General features: G+C 32.5%; 1 non-coding gene across 1 annotated transcript; it reads right to left on the bottom strand.

The window, feature by feature from the left end:
• Positions 1 to 22,880: 22,880 nt before the first annotated feature.
• On the bottom strand, positions 22,881 to 22,987 carry LOC121214150 (small nucleolar RNA R71). The gene has a single exon (XR_005909737.1). It is a non-coding gene; the product is annotated as a small nucleolar RNA R71 (small nucleolar RNA).
• Positions 22,988 to 23,190: the final 203 nt, after the last annotated feature.

The raw sequence follows: 23,190 nt of genomic DNA on the forward strand, positions 1-23,190 counted from the left end.
ATTTTGATTTCGCGAATGAGGACTTGATGGATGTGGTAGTCATTGAAGAAAATTCCCAAGTGGGTCACATTTGGAAGCTAAACTTTTGATGGAGCCTTGAATGCTGTGGGCAATAGAATTGGGGCAGTCTTGGTATCCCCAGACGGGGATCATTATCCTTTTACTTGCAAATTGGATTTTGATTTTACAAACAACATGGCAGAATATGAAGCATGCATCATGGGCATTCGTGCCACTATAGAGCGTGAAATCAAAGTACTAGAGGTATATGGGGATTCTACATTGGTAATATACCAACTCAAAGGTGAATGGGAAACGAGAGATCCCAAATTAATCAGTTATCGAAAGCTAGTTCTCGAATTGATTGAAGAGTTTGATGACATTACTTTCTGCTATCTCCCACGAGATGAAAACCAGATGGCTGACGCGTTAGCCACTCTAGCTTCCATGATTAAAGTGAACAGGTAGGAGGACATGAAGTCTATCCGGATGAGCATCTATGAGACCCCAGCTCATTGTTGCAATATCGAAGAAGGAGAAAATGATGACAACCCTTGGTATCAAGATATATTATGATATGTGAAGAATCGTAAGTATCCTGACCCGACAGTTGAGAATGATAAGAGGACTCTGAGAAGACTAGCCATTGATTATGTCTTAGATAGGGAGATTTTATATAAAAGAGGGAAGGATCAGGTACTATTAAGATGTGTGGATGTTGTGGAGGCTAAAAAAATCTTGGAGGAGGTCCATGAGGGTATTTGCGAAATGCATACCAGTGGTTTCACAATGGCTAGACAGATTATGAGATTCGGGTACTATTGGTCCACTATAGAAGGAGATTGCATCAATTATGCTAAGAAGTGCCATAAATGCCAAATTTATGGTGATAAAGTGCATATGCCTCCTTCGCCTCTTCATGTTATGACCTCTCCATGGCCTTTCTCCATGTGGGGTATGGATGTCATTAGGCCAATATTGCTGAAGGCTTCTAATGGGTATCGCTTCATCTTTGTGGTTATTGATTACTTCACTAAATGGGTAGAAGCTGCTTCGTATGCTAATGTCACAAAGTCAGCAGTCAGCAAGTTCTTGAAAAAGGAAATCATATGTCAATATGGAATGCCCGAGAGAATCATATCTGACAATGCGTTGAATTTGAACAACAGCTCAATAGCGGAGGTTTGTAGTCAATTTAAGATTAGACACCATAATTCGCCATCGTATTGCCCAAAAATGAATGGTACAGTGGAGGCGGCCAACAAAAATATTAAAAAAATTGTGGGGAATATGGTTGAGACTTACAATGACTGGCATGAAAAATTACCATTTGCCATTCGTAATTATCGAACATCAATTAGAACTTCCACCGGTGCAATGCCTTCCTCCTTGGTTTATGGTATGGAGGCAGTGTCACCCATCGAAGTTGAAATCCCTTTTTTCTGGGTGTTGGCTGAGCTAAAGTTGGATGAGGCAGAATGGGTCCAGTCTCGATATGATCCGTTGAACTTAATAGAGGGAAAACGGGTACTAGCTATCCAACACGGTCAGATGTATCAAACGAGGGGGACCTAGTATTGAAAAAGATCATTCCTAGGTAACACCTCAAACCTGGCCTAAACATTAGGGCAGAATCTGGCGATGTCACATTGTAACACCTCTTACCCATATTCAATGCTGGAATAGTGTACGAGGCATTACCAGAATAAATACACTTATAGACATATTAAACCGAGCTATAAAATTTCATCCAAATTAAAAACTTTCAAATTATTATCTTCGAGTCGCTAATTAGGGTATACGAGGCCCAATACATACCCATTCATAAGCTCAATATATTCGTTAAATCAATCCAATATTGAAGAATCTGCTTTATTTCAGAATCAATATTAATAACAATCATAAATCTTTTCATGTTAATTTCATATATCACTTACCAAACGTTGATTGTTAATTTACTAATATGTAATTCACTAACACATTCTAATATACACAATGTTTAATTGATGAAATCATTTAATTGAGCTAAATTTCATGTTCATTCCAAATTTTCTTCTAAATCCATAAATGCTTCCACTTACCATTTACCTAACCAATTTCTCGAACCAAGCTATCACACAACAATAATACATCACTTGTGCTTCATGAATGCAATATTCGAGTGTTATCACCATCAAATCCATGTCATTCGAATACCTAATGTTTATTCAAGCATATATTATTACATTTCATATACCAATCATATGTCAAAATTACAAATACGCAATCAACTCATTTGTCATTTATTTTACTATCAAATTAACCTCAAAATTTATTACTTTCCATTACTTAAGATATGCCATAAAACACTCCTTTAACATAAACTAGCACCATGGCCGAATTTTCATTATGCTATTTATTACCCTTTTTCCGAATCACATAGCAAAATATTACAAATATGTATATATTTGAATACAATAATTATGCATCAACTTACCAACATTAGTTAATTCATGAGTCACTCATGACATCACTTCATGCCAAATATACCACACACATATGCTATGAAACTTTATTTTCTCTCATGAGCTTACCATGACCAATAATGCACCAATATAAACATCACTCTTATTTCAACGTTTATCAATTATAATCAGACATATAACCAATTATACACAATTCATTCAATAACTTTATTATTCTCCTCCCCCTCTCCATCCCACATCCTTTATGTATATAACATGCTCAAATAACATTATACATAATTTGACTATTCCCTTATATTTAAATTCAAAGCTGTCTATTTGCGTCAGAGTCACTAAATCATTTTTATCTGGAGCTACAGAGCTCCAAATTAAGATCTGTTAATTAAGATCTGTTAATTTTTACTTGTCCAATTAGTACAGTTTATTCTTTAAATTCAGCCCTGTTTCATTGCTAAACATCTCTGACATCTCTTCACTAAAAATGAATTATCTCATTGTACAGAATTCGGATGATATTTATGTTTGTTTCCTTTGAAAATAGACTAATTAAGGATTCTATGAATATAAATTATAACTCATAATTACTTTTTCACAATTTTTAATTATTTTCCAAATTCAAAATAGGGGATTCCAAAATCAATCCGACCCTGCCTCACTAAAATTCAAATATCTCAAAATATATAACTCTTTTGCTTGAATTGTTTCTTTTATGTAAAAATAGACTCTTTAGGATTTCATTTCATATCTTATTCACTCTCTACTTCAATTTTCACCATTTTTGGTGATTTTTCAAATTCACACAACTGTTGCTGTCTAAACTGTTTTGTTGTAAAATGTATTCTTTCATAATTTCACTCTTTCACTATCTCAATTCCATTGAATTTTTCACATCTCATTCCAATAGTTCATTTCAATTCATATACAATTCATTCAATTTATCACTACATTCAAAGCAATCCAATTTCTCATTTCCAATTTCAAATCAATCTTCAATTCAATTCCACATATACATTCATCACTCAATTACACTTAGTCAATTTCCTGATGAACACTTTGGAATAATAACAGATTCACGGTGGAATCAACACATAGCAACCACCTTATAATAAATGATACCCGGTTCACATAGTAGCCTGCACATAATACTACACATGTGACCATTTTCATCCGATACACGTAGTAGCCTGCACATAGTACTACACGCGTGATCGAAGCTATCCGGTACGCATAGTAGCCAACACATAGTACTACACATGCGACCTATCATTTCGATACACGTAGGAGCCTGCACATAGTACTACACACGTGACCTAGCAACTTCACTCGTATCTCTTTCATTCCGAAGGTTCAACAGGGAATTTTCACTTTTTCTCACTATTTTTTTACCAATCAATGTCAATTTCTCGTCTTTCTCGATTTATAATAACATATTTAGCTTATATAACATCCACATTATTCAATCCAGTCCAAAAATTAAATTTTGGAAAAATTACATTTTTTGCTCCTAAAGTTTCACAAAATTATGATTTTGCCTCTAGGCTTGGAAATTAAACTTTATTCCTTTTTCTTATGTTTTATAACATGCTGAACATTTTTCCCTTCTATAGCAACATCAAATTCTTGCTCTAATATGCACTTATGGACAATAATAATTTTTACCGATTATGCCGTTTCACTTGTTTTCACTGAAAATCGCTCAGCAAAAATTGTTTAACACAATTTCAAGCTTCATATTCTACCATAAAACATCAAAATAAACACATTTCACCTATGGGTATTTTTCCAAATACAAACCCTAGGTTAAATTATTGCTAGAATAAGTTAAATTAAGCTACCGGGACTTTAAAAACGTAAAGAACATTAAAAACGGGGCTTGGAATCACTTACTATGGAGCTTGGAAGCTTGAAAACCCTAACCATGGCTTCCCCTTGCTATTTTCGTTCATCATGGAGAAGATGAACAAATTTTTGGCTATTTTGTCCTTTTTAATTCTTTTAATTACTAAATGACCAAAATGCCCCCAACTAAAAAATATCCTATTTCACTTATCTCTTGTCCATTTTTGTCCAACAAGTTAACCAATGGTCTAATTACCATTTATGACCCCCAATTTAAAATTTCATAACAATTGGACACTTCTAAAATGTAGAACTCAACTTTTTCACTTTTTACAATTTAGTCGTTTTGGCTAAATTGAGTGTCCAAACGCCAAAATTTTTGAACGAAATTTTTACGAAATTATTCCTTGAAATTTTAGACCATAAAAATATAATAAAGAATAATTTTTTTGACGTCGAATTTGTGGTCCCGAAACCACTGTTCCGACTAGGCCTAAAATGAGGCTGTTACAACTCTCCCCCCTTTAGGGATTTTAGTCCCCGAAAATCTTACCAGATAGTAGATTAATGATTTGCTTCCACACAGTACATTTCAAATTCACACATGATTTTGAATTTTCATATCTTTTACAGATAATCACATAGGTTCATAAGAAAATCAGGATAGCGATATGTCAGCATCTGAAGCTACACAAAGTATCGAAAAATTACAATCCATATAATATGATATCCATTTCGATGATGAAAAAATGTCTAGAAAGATCAATGCCACTCATAATTAATGGAATCCAAAGTAATAGAAGCAATAGAATCTTAATGTATATTCAATAGAACAATAACCAATAGAAATAAAATATTAGCCTCACTCAGACTTTACCATTGATTTTCATATTCACACAAGGGAATAAATACTAGAAAAAGACATGGCGATGTCGAACATAACCCAAACAAACCAATAATTCTTTCATCTATTAATATGTTTAGCTAATGTTCTCATACGATAAGAATTCTTTTTGAAACTAAACAGTCACATATACTTCTGAGGATAATTGTACACATAGAATGTCTAAAAGGATTCATAGTAATTACCCATTATAGCTACTGTACTCAGCTATTATTATAATACAAAAATTATTCAATTGTCTAATTCTGTCATCAGAATTTTCACATTATCTCTTTACTAACAAAAATCGATCCATAAAAACTTCCGGTTAATTCTTTCTTTAAATAACATACATGAATAAATTATTTAATCGGATTTAACTTCTTTTGTGACAATAACTTTGCATAATCTGAGTAGTTTTCAGAACTATCTAATATTTCTCTATTTTTATATTGTCTTCATTTGCTAATTCATTCACTTTTCCGACCACATTATTAATCTCCTGTACACAAGCTTCTGTAACACTACACTCGTAAGCTTATTAAACCAAAATCTTAAAAATTATATTGTAGCATTTTACCGATATGGGGGGTGAGTGTAGTAAAGCCTCAAATTTATCTTACACATAAATGTGCATAACACATACTATCACAAATAGCCAATTCATTACTAATTTCACATTCTCAAAGCATTTAATAAACATTTGCTTTTAATCACTTTTGTTCTCAACACATAATTCATATGCCAACTCAAATCACTAATTCACAATTGAAATTTCTATATAGCATCATAATCCAAATATCATAACTCATATGCTCGTATAATTATAACATTTATCAATAACAAAATGTTATATTCTTTGATCCATACCTTTATGAGTTTCAACTTATAATCAATACATTTTCACTCAAACAATTAAGTGTTTACTTCTATACTATCAGAATTAACTCAGCTGAAAAACATATCTGTCTCATCAATATAATTTTCGTCATAAAACAATACTGATAAGGGGGTGATGGTGAAGTCATAAAGCTTTTAACTTGCTCTCATAGATACATATATATATGAATTTGCATTCATCATCAATGTAATACCATTATAACCGCGTAATTCATTCCAAGCAAATTAACACATCTATTTATTATGAATATTTTCTGTCACCCATAATTTCACACAATGAATTTACTTACTCGAGCTCAATATTAATATCTAATTAAATTCCAATACTTAGCTTCCATTTTACTTACCGACATTTATTCAATTAGAGAACGTCTTACAGAATTGAGTACTTCGTTTTCTCTATGCCATAGTCCAACTATGGTCTTACACATATTTACATATTGATGCCATAGCCCAGCTATGGTCTTACACAGTAGCACATATCACTCCGATGCCATATCCCAAATATGGTCTTATACGGAAATCACATATCACATGTTGCCATGGTCCAACCATGGTCTTTTTCGTCAATTCATCACATATCACTAAATGAAAGTACTCATTCTTGCGTTCTACTCAGTTTAATCTTCCAATTCAATTTCATACTATTATAATATTCATGGTTTAATAGTAAATACATAAAACAAAATATCTTTTTATATTTAATTTAACAATTTAAACATAAGATTCTCTCATATGAACGTACTGATTTTACTTATTCAAGCAGATGTACATAAACACACATTCCATCTATTTAAGTAAATTTGCTTATCATATTCACTTAATCAAATATGTTAAGCACATAGCATCATATAATTACCAACATACTTGGATGAGCTTATCACAACATAAACTTTTTTTTTAACTTATGATCATCTCTTTTCATACATGAACACATACATCTCACGAATTTTTATTCTTACCTTTCCAAATTCCAACATAACGTGAGGATATTTCATTTATCTCAATATCATTTTCAGCATTATTGAAAATAGCTCGATTGAAAATCATCTCTGTCTTAACAAAACAATTTCGTTAGAGCCCAAAGATATCACATCATCACGAGTAATAACATGGCATGTATAGCTAGACTCACATATGCTATGTTTGGTCCGAGAATCGACTAAACCATAGCTCTGATACCACTAAATGTAACACCCCAAATCTGGCCTAAACATTAGAGCCGAATTTGGTGATGTCACATTGTAACACCTCTTACCCGTATTCAACGCTGGAATAGGGTACGAGGCATTACCAGAATAAATACACTTATAGACATATTAAACCGAGCTATAAAATTTCATCCAAATTAAAAACTTTCAAATTATTATCTTCGAGTCGCTAATTAGGGTATACGAGGCCCAATACATACCCATTAATAAGCTCAATATATTCGTTAAATCAATCAAATATTGAAGAATCCGCTTTATTTCAGAATCAATATTAATAACAATCATAAATCTTTTCATGTTAATTTCATATATCACTTACCGAACGTTGATTGTTAATTTACTAATATGTAATTCACTAACACATTCTGGTATACACAATGTTTAATTGATGAAATCATTTAATTGAGCTAAATTTCATGTTCATTCCAAATTTTCTTCTAAATCCATAAATGCTTCCACTTACCATTTACCTAATCAATTTCTCGAACCAAGCTATCACAAAACAATAATACATCACCTGTGCTTCATGAATTCAATATTCGATTCTTATCACCATCAAATCCATGTCATTCGAATACTTAAAGTTTATTCAAGCATATATTATTACGTTTCATATACCAAGCATATGTCAACATTACGAATACACAATCAATTCATTTGTCATTTATTTGACTAGCAAATTAACCTCAAAATTTATAACATTCCATTACTTAAGATATGCCATAAAACACTCCTTTAACATAAACTAGCACCATGGCCGAATTTTCATTATGCTATTTATTACCCTTTTTCCAAATCACATAACAAAATATTACAAATATGTATATATTTGAATACTATAATTATGCATCAACTTACCAACAAGAGTTAATTCATGAGTCACTCATGACATCACTTCATGCCAAATATACCACACACATATGCTATGAAACTTTATTTTCTCTCATGAGCTTACCATGACCAATAATGCACCAATATAAGCATCACTCCTATTTCAACGTTTATCGATTATAATCAGGTATATAACCAATTATACACAATTCATTCATATACTTTATTATCCTCCTCATCCTCTCCATCCCACATCCTTTATGTATATAACATGCTCAAATAGCATTATACATAATTTCACTATTCACTTATATTTAAATTCAAAGCTATCTATTTGAGTTAGAGTCACTAAATCATTTTTATTCGGAGCTACAGAGCTCCAAATTAAGATCTGTTAATTTTCCCAAAACTAGACTCACATATCTTCTTACCATAAAATTTTTAGAATTTTTTACTTGGCCAATTAGTACATTTTACTCTTTAAATTCAGCCCTGTTTCACTGCTCAACATCTTTGACCTCTCTTCACTAAAAATGAATTATCTCATTGTACAAAATTCAGATGATATTTTTGTTTGTTTCCTTTGAGAATAGACTTATTAAGGATTCTAAGGATATAAATTATAACTCATAATAAATTTTTACAATTTTTAATTATTTTCCAAATTCAAAACAGGGGATTCAGAAATCAATCCAACCCTGCCTCACTAAAATTCAAATATCTCAAAATATATAACTCTTTTGCTTGATCTGTTTCTTTTATGTAAAAATAGACTCATTAAGATTTCATATCATATCTTATTCACTCTATAATTCAAAGTTCACCATTTTTGGTGATTTTTGAAAGTCACACAACTGTTGCTGTTTAAACTGTTTTGTATTAAAATGTATTCTTTCATAATTTCACTTTTTCACTATCTCAATTCCATTGAATTTTTCACATCTCATTCCAATAGTTCATTTCAATTCATATACAATACAATCAATTTATCACTATATTCAAAGCAATCCAATTTCTCATTTCCAATTTCAAGTCAATCTTTAATTCAATTCTACATATATATTCATCACTCAATTACACCTAGTCAATTTCCCGATGAACACTTCGGAATAATAATAGATTCACGGTGGAATCAACACATAGCAACCACCTTATAATAAATGATACCCAGTTCACATAGTAGCCTGCACATAGTACTACACATGTGACCATTTTCATCCGATACACGTAGTAGCCTGCACATAGTACTACACGCGTGATCGAAGCTATCCGGTACGCATAGTAGCCAGCACATAGTACTACACATGCGGCCTATCATTTCGGTACACGTAGTAGCATTCACATAGTACTACACAGGTGACCTAGCAACTTCACTCGTATCTCTTTCATTCCGAAGGTTCAACAGGGAATTTTCACTTTTTCTCACAATTTTTTTACCCATCAATGTCAATTTCTCGTCTTTCTTAATTTATAATAACATATTTAGCTTATATAACATCCACATTATTCAACCTAGTCCAAAAATCACATTTTGGAAAAATTATATTTTTCCCCTAAAGTTTTACAAAATTACAATTTTGCCCCTAGGCTCAGAAATTAAACTTTATTCCTTTTTCTTATGTTTTATAACATACTGAACATTTTTCCCTTCTATAGCAACATCAAATTCTTGCTCTAACATGCACTTATGAACAATAATAATTTTTACCGATTATGCCGTTTCACTTGTTTTCACTGAAAATCGCTTAGCAAAAATTGTTTAACACAATTTCAAGCTTTATATTCTACCATAAAACATCAAAATAAACACATTTCACCTATGGGTACTTTTCCAAATATAAATCCTAGGTTAAATTATTGCTAGAATAAGCTGAATTAAGCTATCAGGACTTCAAAAACGTAAAGAACATTAAAAACGGGGCTTGGAATCACTTACTATGAAGCTTGGAAGCTTGAAAACCCTAACCAGGGCTTCCCCCTTGCTACTTTCGTTCATCATGGAGAAGATGGACAAATTTTTGGCTATTTTGGCCTTTTTAATTCTTTTAATTACTAAATGACCAAAATGCCCCAATTTAAAAATATCCTATTTCACTTATCTCTTATCCATTTTTACCCAAAAAGTTAACCAATGGTCTAATTACCATTTTAGGACCTCCAATTTAAAATTTCATAACAATTGGACACTTCTAACATGTAGAATTCAACTTTTTCATTTTTTATAATTTAGTCCTTTTGGCTAAATTGAGTGCCCAAACATCGAAATTTTTGAACGAAATTTTTACGAAATTATTTGGTGAAATTTTAGACCATAAAAATATAATAAAAATAATTTTTTCACGTCAAATTTGTGGTCACGAAACCACTGTTCCGACTAGGCCAAAAATTCGACTGTTACATCTTATACAAAAAGATTTTAGAGGAAAATGGATAAAAAATTGGGAAAGGCCATATGTTGTAAAGAAGGCCTTTTCCGGAGGAGCTTTAATCTTGAGTGAGATGGATGGTAAAAACTTGCTAAACCCTGTAAACTCAGATGCAATCAAGAGGTACTTTACCTAAAAGGAGAAGGGATCAAGGTAAAAACCCGCAAAGGGCGCTTTGAGCTCAAAAAAAGGGAGAGGCCAAGGGGAAAACTCGCAAAGGGCACCTTGAGACCAAAGGGGATTTGAGTTGAAAACCCGAAAAGGGCGGCTCAGATTTTGATCAAGATGGGACATGAGGTGATCAGAGTAACTTAAAATTTTGATTGGGGCATGTGGTGATCTTGCTATGCCTGAATTAACAGGAAAGGGGGTATGCAACGTTTGGGGCATCGATAGAGTACTATAGATCTCCTAAACACATGTCTTTAGAAAGTCTGTACAGAGAAGCTCAAGCTGCGATATCTGGGGCACCAAGTCTTCATACTATTTATATTGAACTTGTTGTCCCTGGAATACTTTATTATTTGCTATTCTTGGAATACTTTATTCTTTTCAAGATACTTGTTCTCAATCAGTTTCTTTTTTATTTTTATTTTTATACATCTCGATAATTTATTCATTTTGAGCTATCTTATTCTTATCCAGTGTTATAATCTTTTGCAAGCATGTTGCATTAGAATAATGATTAATGGACTAATAAAACTTTCACAAGGGAAGTTTTGCATATTGCTTTAGAAGTTTCTAAATAATACAGTAACCTGAAATAGGACTATTGTTTAGAAATCACCAAGTTTAAAGGTTGAAATATCTAATAAGGAAAAGTCTAAATTGAGACTATCCCTTCAGGTATCCCTTCAGATTTTTTTGTCAAAAGTATTGACTGAACAAAATGACAAGATGTTACGTCGGTGATAAAGCTTCAATCACCAAGCAATAAAAATGAGTTTCTTTGGAGAAGAGAATCATTCATTGGCGTATAGGCATTTGGCTTGACACCCTGGGAATGGTGTAAAAGGCCAAAGAGTTTCACATTCCATATCCATGAATTGCAATATGAGAAGATTGAGGAAAAACCAGATTTTTCTAGCCTTAGGTTACAGCGGGAGAAAGATGGTACAAATTTTGTGTCCTAGTGGATTGAACTTTGAAGTTTATAGTGGGGCAATCTGATTAATTGTTCTTTTTTGAGATGCCGGCCGAGCAAGAATGCGTTATAGCACATCAGTGATAAGACCTTAATAAACTTCGAGCAATGACAACATAAGCGATAAAGAAGGATCATTCTCAAAAAATGACATTCTGCATTCATGCAAACGTTATTCATATATGTCTAGTTAGGTGCATTTGATTTATTTTGATCATGGCATCCTAATCATTAGGCATAATTAAGTTCATAAAATGGATTATACAGGTTATGTTCCCCAGAACAGATCGATGAAACCATAAGTCCTGTCTCCTTATGCAGTAGTGGAGCAGATCGAAGACGGCGAATCTTATCTTCCCAAGGAAGTAGGAAAACAGATTTAAGCCACTAGTACTATCTCCCTGAGCAACAGTGGAGTAGTTGAAGATTGTAGATCCTATCTCCCTAGGCAGTAGTGGAGCAAATCTAAGACGACGAATCTTATCTTCTCAAGGTAGTAGAGAAGCAGATTTAAGCCACCAGTCCTATCTCCCTGAGCAGCAGTGGAGTAGGTTGAAGATTGTAAATCATGTCTCCCTGAGCAGCAGTGAAGTAGGTTGAAAATAGCAGATCTTGCCTTCCTGTATTGACAGCGAAGCAAATTGAAGACACCAGTCTTTTCGCCTTGATGTCGTAGTGGAATAGGTTAAAGCTAAAGACAGCGAATCTTGTGTCCCTGGCATTGCAGCGAAGTAGATAAAAGCTGAGGGTAGCAAATCTTATCTCCCTGGCGTTAAGATTTGGAATAGCTAAAGTGGAGCAGATTAAAGTTGTAGGCAACGGATCCTATCTCTTTGGCATTACAGTGGAACAGATTAGAGCTACAACAGTGAATCCTACTTCCTAGGCAGTGTAGTGGAACAGATTGAAGCTACAATAGCGAATCTTGTTTCCCAAACATTATAGTTAAATGAAGTGAAGTTACAAATCCTATCTCCATGACGTTGCAGTGGAGTGGATCAAAGTGGCAACTCTTATACCCTTGAAGACACAGTGGGTTGGAGTGAAGCTACTCACCAAAAGAAGTTAAGACTCGACAAGACTGGGCAAATTTGGCCTTGTTAAAGTCTTTACTTCATTCCCGTTACACGACAATGAGCAAAGAGGGGCAGCTGTACAAACCCAAAATTTGCCCAGCCCATATACAAATAATAAAACCAAATTTAAACTAAAACCAAAATAAATGAAACAGACCCAAATTTCCAAACCCAAAAATAGGCCCAACAACCTAAAAGCTAACCCTAGCCCAAAACAAAAGAAAAACAAAACCCTAGCCAGTAGCCAAGCCGCAGTCGCCGCACCCCAATGGTAGCCTCCGCGTGCGCCGCCTTCCCCGCACATGCTGCCACGTTCGTATCTGTAAAAGGACTAGTAGAGTCCAACAACAACACAAACAGTGTAAAAGTAGAGAAAATAGGAAATTTCAGGCTATAAAAAGGCCCCGAATTTATGTATTTTAAGACACATGAATGAATCAAGAGAGATTGGAAAAAAATAAGTTCAAATATCGGACATTCTCAAAGGTGGTTATTTTATTTTTTCGGCTTATTTATTATTTATTGTTTTTTTCCTTTTCTTTTCTTTTAAAAAATAAACCGAAAATACAAAGGGTAAAAAACGTACCTTTATTGCGGAGGAGGTGCCAATTCCGATGAAAATCGGTGTTTTTTAAGGCTGGGGGTTGAAAAAAAAATATTTTTAAAACTTTCCGACCACTTGAGCCATAGCCGAATTCTAGGGAGAGGGAGAGAATTTGAGAGAAAAATTTTGTTTTTTAAAAAAATGAAGGAATAGTGGGGATTTAATTTTTTTTGGTATTTATAGCTTACCCAAAGCAGTGCTGTTTTGGGCCAAAGGGTAAGCACAGAAACGGCGTTGTTTGGTCCCTTGACCCGCGCGGTGACCCGAGCTAGGGGAAGGATCCATGTGTTTTTGCTTTAGTGGGATATTTGCGCAAACAATCCTCCCGCTTTTATATCGTATCCAAATCAATCCTTTTATTTCTTTTAATTTTTGCCTGACATTTTATTTTTAATTCATTTTAGACCATATCGCCCTTCAATTTTATTTTATTTTTGTTTTTTTCTGATTTTGTTTTAAAACCATTTTAATCCTTATTAGCTTGATTTATTTTGCTCATTTTTTTAATTTATTTAAGTATTTATATTTCATTATTTTTTGATATATTTAATTTTTAAATTTAACTCTATTTTTTATATTTGTGCTTAATTATTTTAAATCCATTATTAATATTGTTTAAATTTATCGCATATTATTATTTTAAATTTATCATATATAATTATTTTAAGTTTTCATTCATTATTATTTCAAATTTATTATGTATTATTTTATATATCTTTATGTAAATTTAATATTATTTGTACACAATTTCTTTTTATAGCTTCATTTTACAACATATTTTTTTAAATTCTCTTTTATATTGTTATGTTCTACTGATTTATACCATAAATTTCCTATACAATAATATTTTATATGTATATATACAATTTATATTATACATACATACATATATGATATATTATTGATTCCATATTATTATATTTTTACTTATTCTTATATATATATAATTTATTTATTTATTTTTAAATATACTTTATTATATTTTACCCATTTCAACTTTTCATATATTATTATATATATAATATTATTTATATTGAGTGTTTCATTTCATATGTACTACCTATTTAGATTAATATATGTGTATTATTTTGGGTTTTATTTATTTTGATTTTCTTCTTATAATTCCTACTTTAAAATTTACTAGGATACTATTATCCATTTTTTAATTTTACTTTTAAACTATTTCAAGTCTTCACGTTAATTACTTCTTTTTAATTTATATATATATGTGTGTGTGTAATTTTGTGTATATACATTGATAATTTCCAATTTCTTTTCTTTCATGCTACTTTTTTTTAGCTATTTTAAATTAGTTACATTTTATTTGTGATAGGCTTTTAGGTCATTAGCTTTTAAATGTTTGTGTTAATATTTACATGTGAGAGAATGTACATTTTATTGCTTGTTTGTATTGATTGATTATTTGTGTTCATTAGTATGCATTTTGGGTTACAAATTCTCCTTTCGCATTATACCTTATCATTCCATTGTTTTTGTTCAAAAGATTACGCTTAATTAAAGTATTGAAATTATTTTATTTAAAGGTTTTCAAAATAATGCAATACTCGAAATTTGGAGTCCTTGAAACATTGTGTCCTAACTCATTGGATATGATATTTTGTTATCTCGAGACGAGGTTTTTTTAAAAATAAAAGCAAACTCATGCGTCGTCTTTGGAACTTTGAAGAATCGTGCTCTAACTTACGGGGTTTCGATTTCCTCATTGAACCAAGATGGCCAAACATTTTTAGTTTTCAAATTAATAAATTTCAATAAAGATTATTTTTAAAGGAGAATCGTTTTGTTCTTTTTCATTCGACCTTAAGAAATAAAATAATTAATTCGGTACCAATTTTGGGTGTTACGAGGGTGGTAATCCTTCCTTGTAAGTAACTGACTCCCGAACCCGTTTTTCTAAAACTCGCAGACCAAAATCATTTTTTTAGGTGATCCAATCACACTTCAATAAAAGATTGATGGCGACTCCCGATTTTCATTTTTGTTAAGTCGATAACTAATTTTTGTTTTCAAAAAGTGGTTTCGACAAAAGCTAAACACCGACTAAAGAAAAGCTTCATTTGAATATGGAAAGCTGAGTATAAGTTAACAAAGCTTCTTAAATAAGTAAATTTTTTTAATGGTATTAAATAATTTCTTATTATTTGATAATATCAAAATATTTTGGTTAAAATTCTTGATTACTATATTTTATAAAAGTTGTGGATTTAATCCTTGTAATTTATTTGATCATTTTTAGTTCTTATACTTTTCAAATTTCAAAATTTTAGCTTTCACCAAACGATAAATGTTAAATTTTGTTATTTCCAAAATCTTATGCACCAAATATATTATTATATGTGCAATGTCATGTCCACTTATTATTTTCACGTATTACTCACTAAAAATCTAGTTAATGAATTAACGACTATGATTTAAATCAAGATTGAAATTTCAAATTTTGAAATGTATAGGGACCTAGAATGGTCTAATTGGAGAATGTGGACTAAATCTTCAACTATTTGCACAGTAGAATACTAGTGGTTGAATTAAGCCAAACGAATTTAACTCTTATTGTTTGGGTTAGGACTAAATTTTCTGTAACAACCCACCCGATGTAGATCATACCGATATCCTGTTGGCGTATAATTGAGTAAATCAGAGTAGTAATGGGGTGAATTATCAGTTAAAGTGTTAGGTTAGAGAGTTGCGTGAATTTATCAGTACGCCCTTGTGAGGACGTATTGCTATAATTCACCATTTGGCGAACTCTAAGATTGGTGAACTCTAAGGGTTTAGCAAACTCTTTTCTGAGACGATTCGCCAACCCTAGATGTTCTGGGTGAACTTGTTAGTTCGCAAAGCGATAGGATTGTTTTATGTGGAAACCTAGCTCAGTGAGTATCGTTAAAGTTTAGTTGAGACCTAGTTGGAATTGAACAAGAGTAATGTTGTAACATCTCTCTCGGCGGAATTCTAGTATTCGAACACTATTTAGAGAATGGGTCAGATGAGATGAGTTAGAAGCGAATAGAGTTAAAATTAGTTTAAAGGTAAGAACCATTGTGAGTGTGCTTGTAACGCCTTAATGTTGACAAACATTAGGTTAGAACGAAATGAATAATAAGTCGTTAAAGAAGAGATAGCCCCTAGAAACCTCTATTAGCGTGCATAGGATAGGTAGAGTCTATTGTAGGTAATGAAGAAATAAGTCTTGCATTGAGAAGTTTATGTCAACAATGAGGGCATTTAGTAACGATGGCCTTGAGTCAGTTAAGTTATAAGGAAACAATAGTTAAAGTTTAACTGAATATAAACAAAAAAGTTAAGAACCAAAGGAATGCACTTGATTAGTTTCTTGGATTTTGTAAGATTTGGAAAAGACCACCAATTGACTGATGTGATTTTTTTTGAGTCCCAATAAAGTCAAGGGACAAGTCCAACTATATAAGATAAGAAAAATATCTTATCTCTCTCCTAGGGAGAGCAAAATCAAAGGAAGATAGGAAATCTTCTCTAGGTTAAAGGTCTGATGAATGGCAAGCCCTGTAGTCTATAGGAAAGCAAAACGTTATCCGCCCCACTAAGACTTTTGATGTATAAGAGGGTGCGCAGTCTATAATGAAACTTGATGCAAAAAATCATTAGGAAAGAATGCCCAATAAAGCACATAGTGGACTCGAGCAATAAAATTACCGCCAAGAAGGCATGATGTACCAACGCGTGATCAATTAAGCTATCAGCTACGCCCTAACGAATGATGGGTTAAGGCCGAAGACTGATTATACCTATATGTGTTTCTTTAACAACTATCATGCATTTAAATATTGATCATGAGGATTATTACATGTGTCAAACATCTACTAGAGAAAAGGAAAATATCTAGTTAAGCAATTAAGTGTTAAGAACTGTTCATTACTTCCTTAGGAAGTATTATCTACCTATATAAAGATGAGTTGAGTGGAGAAACCCTCTCATCCTTTAGGATAAGCTAGGAATGAGAGGATTAGCTCTGAAATACCCCTTGTATGGTAAGTTTCTCGACGTCACATGATAAGCTACTGGAGATCAGATCCGTTTAACTTGATAGAGTAAGCTTGGTAGAGCTTTGCTACAAGATTTTAATGTTGGAATTAAAAGGAAAAATGAGTTAGGTGAGTAGAATTTGATGAGTTTTTTGTGGTTTAACATTTAGGGGCTTTCGATCTACTTGATGGAAGCCCAAGACTGATGTTTGAAGTTGCCAAAAGTGAGTAGTGTGAAGCTTAACAAGGTGAGGATTAGGTAAGGATATCGTGAAGGTTCTGTGAGTACCTTACGAATATCTAACTAATCTCCTTGTGTATACATGTATATTTGTATGTTTATATGTTGATTTCTTTGTGTTTATGATTATTTTATGAAATGAGAAATAAAGGCATGCAAATGTGATATGCTGGTGCTGTGAAGATGAATGCTTGATAAGCTATGCTTGTGTGATATGTTGATTCTGTAAAAATGTGTATCTGATAAGTTTGCATGTGTGGCTTGATGCCTAAATGACAATCCGCCTCTGTTAAGAAAGAGAAATGTGTGCTCGATGAATGTGTAAAGAAGGCGTGAGCCTAATGATATGTTTCTACTCCGCAGAAGAAAATGTAAGCGTAAAGAATGCATATGAAAGTATGTTTATGTTCGATATAAGTATGTACATGTATAAACAAACTTGAAATCATTATGGAGTCTCTACATGAGTAATGTTCGGATCACCAGTACGCCTCGTGGCACAGCAGAAAAATTATTCCAGCGATCCACAGCCAAGGATCCATGTACGAGGAACGAATCAGGTTGAAATAGGGTTGAAAATATACCTTCTTTAGTGAAAACTTTGAAAGAATGTTTCTAATTCAATGTCGATTCCATGCCACAACGAAAACGTCCCGGCCTCTACGTAGTCCACCCCTTCAAAAACGAACAACCACATTCTCTTAAACTTTTTGTAGAGAATAAAAAACAGTTGTTAGACCTTTATTTTATTAAGTGGGTAACCTTAACACACTAAGGGATTATCATCCTTTTATCCTCTTTGATATCACATATTGAAAAGGAAAACTAGGACTATTCCCTTATTAATAGAGAAGACAAATGAAAAGTTAGAAAAATGAATTATATTCTTTCTAAAAGAATATTAATTTCTATGTCTTTTATATTTTGATCGAAATTAATTAATATAATTGTTTATATTAAAAAATTCGGTAAAATATATTTAAATCAAATTCATATATTAATTATATTCTTTCCAAAAGAATATTAATTTTCATGTCTTTTATATTTTGACCGAAAATAATTAATATAATTAATTTCGGTCAAAATATATACAATTAATACTTTGTATGAATCAAACTCATATATTAATTATGTCTATGTTCTTTATTTGTGTACAACAAGTTTGTACATATAATGTGTTTAATGTTTAACTGTCAAATTAAATTAATAATTAATTTAATTCATTTGACAACTAAATACAATACCAAATGTATTCAAATTCTGTTCGTTTCAACTATAGGGTGTGACCCTGTAGGCTCTTGTAACACTGGTAGTAATAATAGAACATTTCTAACATTATGAGTAATGAGTGACATCTAGCAATGCATCATTGCCACCCAAGTTAGAAGAAGTCGTGATTTGACATAACCTTTTTTGTGATAATTTTTTCATGTATTATATCCTTTTATCCTTAATATCTAGATTGGACACAAGCCATGGAATAGTCACACTTGTATAGTCCAATCTCATATTTCTTATTTTTCTGAGCAGACTACAATAAACAAAAAAATGTGATATCTCATATCAACTTATTTGAGTATGGCCATGCATTTCCTATCTCACTCCATCAAGAGGCCTAAGATATTGCTCCCATTATGTAGAAGGGATAAATCTTATCTTGATCAATCATATCCCACTATATGGATTGTGGTATATCCAACATTAGTCTTTACAGTACTACTTGCTACGGTGGACGTTTTGGCTGTATAAAAATATACGACTCACGTTGTTAGGACAATGATGATCTCAAGTCTGAGAATCATATACATAGTTATCACTATGAGTAATATTGTGACTATTACATAATAACCCAAGAAACATACTCATAGCGGGTCAGTCCAATATGTTGTTCTCTAACACATAGCCATGTATTGATTTTGACATCCCTATGTCAATGACAATTCTTTGTCATCAATCAACTACACATTAGTCTCAATGCATTATTGTTGTCCAAGCCCGCAATAATACTTGACTAAGGACCTTTTTAAGAATAATCATATTTTCTTAGGACTTTATTACAATTCAGTTTATTTATATACATAGAAAAAGAAACTGAAATAATAATGGCAATACCTTATATTAATAAACAAGGTAAAAATGAGTATGTGGTTACAATCATATCATAATTGGTCTTTGGGCATACTTTAACAATCTTCTACTAGCACTAAGACCAATCAATCATATATCTAATACCAAGTGACTTAGTGTGATGATCATACTTCTGCTGTGTTAGAGGCTTTGTAAGTGGATCAGTGATGTTGTCATCTGTTGGTACTTTGCATATTTCCACTTCTCCTCAATTAATGATTTCTCGAATGATATTAAAGCGCTTAAGTATATGTTTGGACTACTGGTGAGATCCGGGTTCCTTTGCTTGTGCAATAGCTCCGTTGTTGTCACAACAAAGTTCTAGAGCATTTGATATGCTAGGCACAACCCTTAGTTTAGATATGAACTTCTTGATCCAAACAACCTCTTTTGCAGCCTTGCTATCTGTAATATACTTGGCCTCAGTTGTAGAATCAACTATTGTATCTTGCTTTGAACTTTTCTAGCTCACAACACCACCATTAAAGTAAAACACAAAACCTGATTGTGATCGTGAATAATCCTTGTCGGTTTGGAAACTAACATTAGTGTAACCTTTTGCACTTAGCTCTTCCTCACCTCCATATATAAGGAATGTATCCCTTCTCAAGTACTTAACGATTTTTTTAACTACAAGCCAATGGCTTTCATTGGGATCTACTTGGTACCGACTCATCATGCTTAAAGCATAATATACATCTAGACGAGTACATAGCATGGCATACATGATAGATCCAATACCTGAAGCATATGGAATCTTGCTCATACATTCTCTCTTGTGCAGTTGAAGGACAAATTTCCTTCGAGTGTGAAATACCATATCTCATAGGCAGAAATCCTTTCTTAGATCTTCCAAAATGAAAATTTTCTATACTTGACCTATGTATGTACTTTAGCTTATACCTAGGAATCATATTAATCTATCTCTATAGATTTTGACTTCTAATATGTATGTAGCCTCACCCAAGTCCTTCATAGAAAACCAACTATCTAACCAAGTCTTAATAGACTGTGATAACTCTCGAAAAGAGTTATATTTTAGACCTTTAAACTGAAGTATTCGCTTGTAATTAATAAAATATGTTTACAATTTAAACTTATTATTAGAGCATTGCATACTAAAGCTTGGATTGTGTTTCAATTGTAAATTATGTTACTTTGAATTGCTGGAAAGAGGTTTGGTAGTCTTTGACTGTAGGTGCAGGTAGAAAACAAGAAAAGAGAAGTAGATGAAGAGAAAAAGAAAAAAAGATGAAGAATGTGAAACATTGCCATGGCAAATATTGGACAGATTGCCAATAGAAATGCCATGGCAATTCCAAGAAGATGGCGCTGCACTCAATCTAGGTCACTCTTAGTCAGCTGTATGTGTACCAGATAAATCACCCTAAAAAGAAGAGTAAAATATGTGTGCTGAGAGGGATGGATCTACCCTATAAAAGGAGGAGAGAAAAGAGAAGAGAAGAAAAGGACACATAGAATGTGATGAGAAAAAGAAAAGAAAGAGAGGAGTTACTCTCTCTGTAAAAAAATCAGGTGGAATAATTTAAAAGAGAAAGAGAAGGGAGTAGCTAAAGAAGGGAGATAACATACGCAAAAAAGGGGAAGTGAAATCTGCCCTGGGTTTTGTGTAGAATCTGGATAAGAAGTTAGAGTGCAACAAGAACTTCCTGCAGTTCTACACTTGTTCTATTTTCTTGGTGTTGAATTCTGTGATTCCTGAAACTTGAAATATGTTGATGAATGATTTTTTTTTGGATTTCATTACCCAACCCAGGAGCTAATTATCTTTGGGTTAGAATTATTTTGGTGAATATTGAATTAACTGTCATGACATGCTTATGATTAAATTTATTGTTTCATCCGATTCTTGTTATTTGGAATGGATACAAGCTCTAAACATAGTTGATTGCATGTTGATTGATACAAGTGAATACTCAAAAGAATATTCACAATGCTCTAGACATAGAAGATGCAATCTATACAGGTATAGAATGTTAGTTGGATTATCATTTGTGAGCCTTATAGACATACATAAACTCCAAATAATAATAAGAGTTTAACTCTTGAAAGAAGTAGACTGCAATAGTAAATATCTGGGCAGTAGTTTAGTCATAATTTTGTCATGGCATTATTATGTTATGAAAATATTCATTGAGTAATTCCAACCTTTATCATTCAATAGTAGAAACACTCTCTACTTGATTTTTGTGAATTGCCACGACATTTGAATTGTTTGATCATTTTTTCAGTTATATTAGTTCATTCAACAATTCCTTTCACCAACTTATACTTTGTTTCTTTTGCAAAATTTCATTCTTTAAATCTTCAGTAATATTTACCAATTCGAATAAACTTTCGATCTCTGAGGAGACAATACTTACTCATCATTATATTACTTTAATCGACGTGTAAACTTGCACATTTGTATTATTTACACGCAACAAGTTTTTGGCGTCGTTGTCAGGGATCAACAACATTGATTAAAATTAGTTTTTTTATTATCTGCTTAATTTCTTTTAAGTTTAGTTTAATTAGTTATTTTGATTTTTCTTTCTTACGTTTGTGCTAGTGCACACATAGAAATATTCTGGTGAATACTGAGTATTGTTTTGATCCAAAGATTTAGAGAACCTTAAGGTGAAGGAGAAAATAGTTGAAAGAAACAGAAATGATCAGGTTAGAGAGGAGCCATTACATTAGGAAAGAAGGGATGTTGATATTCCTCGAATCATAGATGACAGGGATAGACCTATTAGAGAACATGTTGTACCAATCCTAGATGATTTAAATCCAGGAATTGTCAGGCCACATATTCAAGTTGAACATTTCAAATTGAAGCCATGACCAAATGCTGCAAACAGTGGGGTAATTTAGTGGATTGCCTACTGAGGATCAAAGGTTGCATTTACGACTCTTTTTGGAAGTCTGTGATTCATTTCGACAAAAAGGAATTCCTGAGGATGCCCTGCGATTAAATTTATTCCCTTACTCATTGCATGGTCGTGCTAGAGCATGGTTAAATGCATTACCATAAAGTATAGTGGCATCTTGGAATGAGTAGTGTCAGAGGTTTTTGCTAAGATATATAATCCTCCTAACATGAATACTAAGTTGAGAAACAACATTACATCATTTAGACAATCAGATGATGAAACATTATATGAAGCATGGGAATGGTTTAAGGAGCTACTGAGAAAATGCCCGATGCATGGTTTCTAGCATTAGACACAGATAGAAATGTTTTACAATGGATTGAATGCTAATAAAAGAATGGTTGTCGATGCATCTGCTAATGGGACTTTACTTGATAAATCATACAATGAGGCTTATGAAATTCTAGAAAGGATAGCAAATAATGATTATCAATACTCTACTACTAGAGTTGGAATTGACAGAAGAGTTGCAGGAGCAATGGAGC

This window comes from Gossypium hirsutum, chromosome D01, assembly GCF_007990345.1.
Source record: "Gossypium hirsutum isolate 1008001.06 chromosome D01, Gossypium_hirsutum_v2.1, whole genome shotgun sequence".
Lineage (NCBI taxonomy): Eukaryota > Viridiplantae > Streptophyta > Magnoliopsida > Malvales > Malvaceae > Gossypium > Gossypium hirsutum.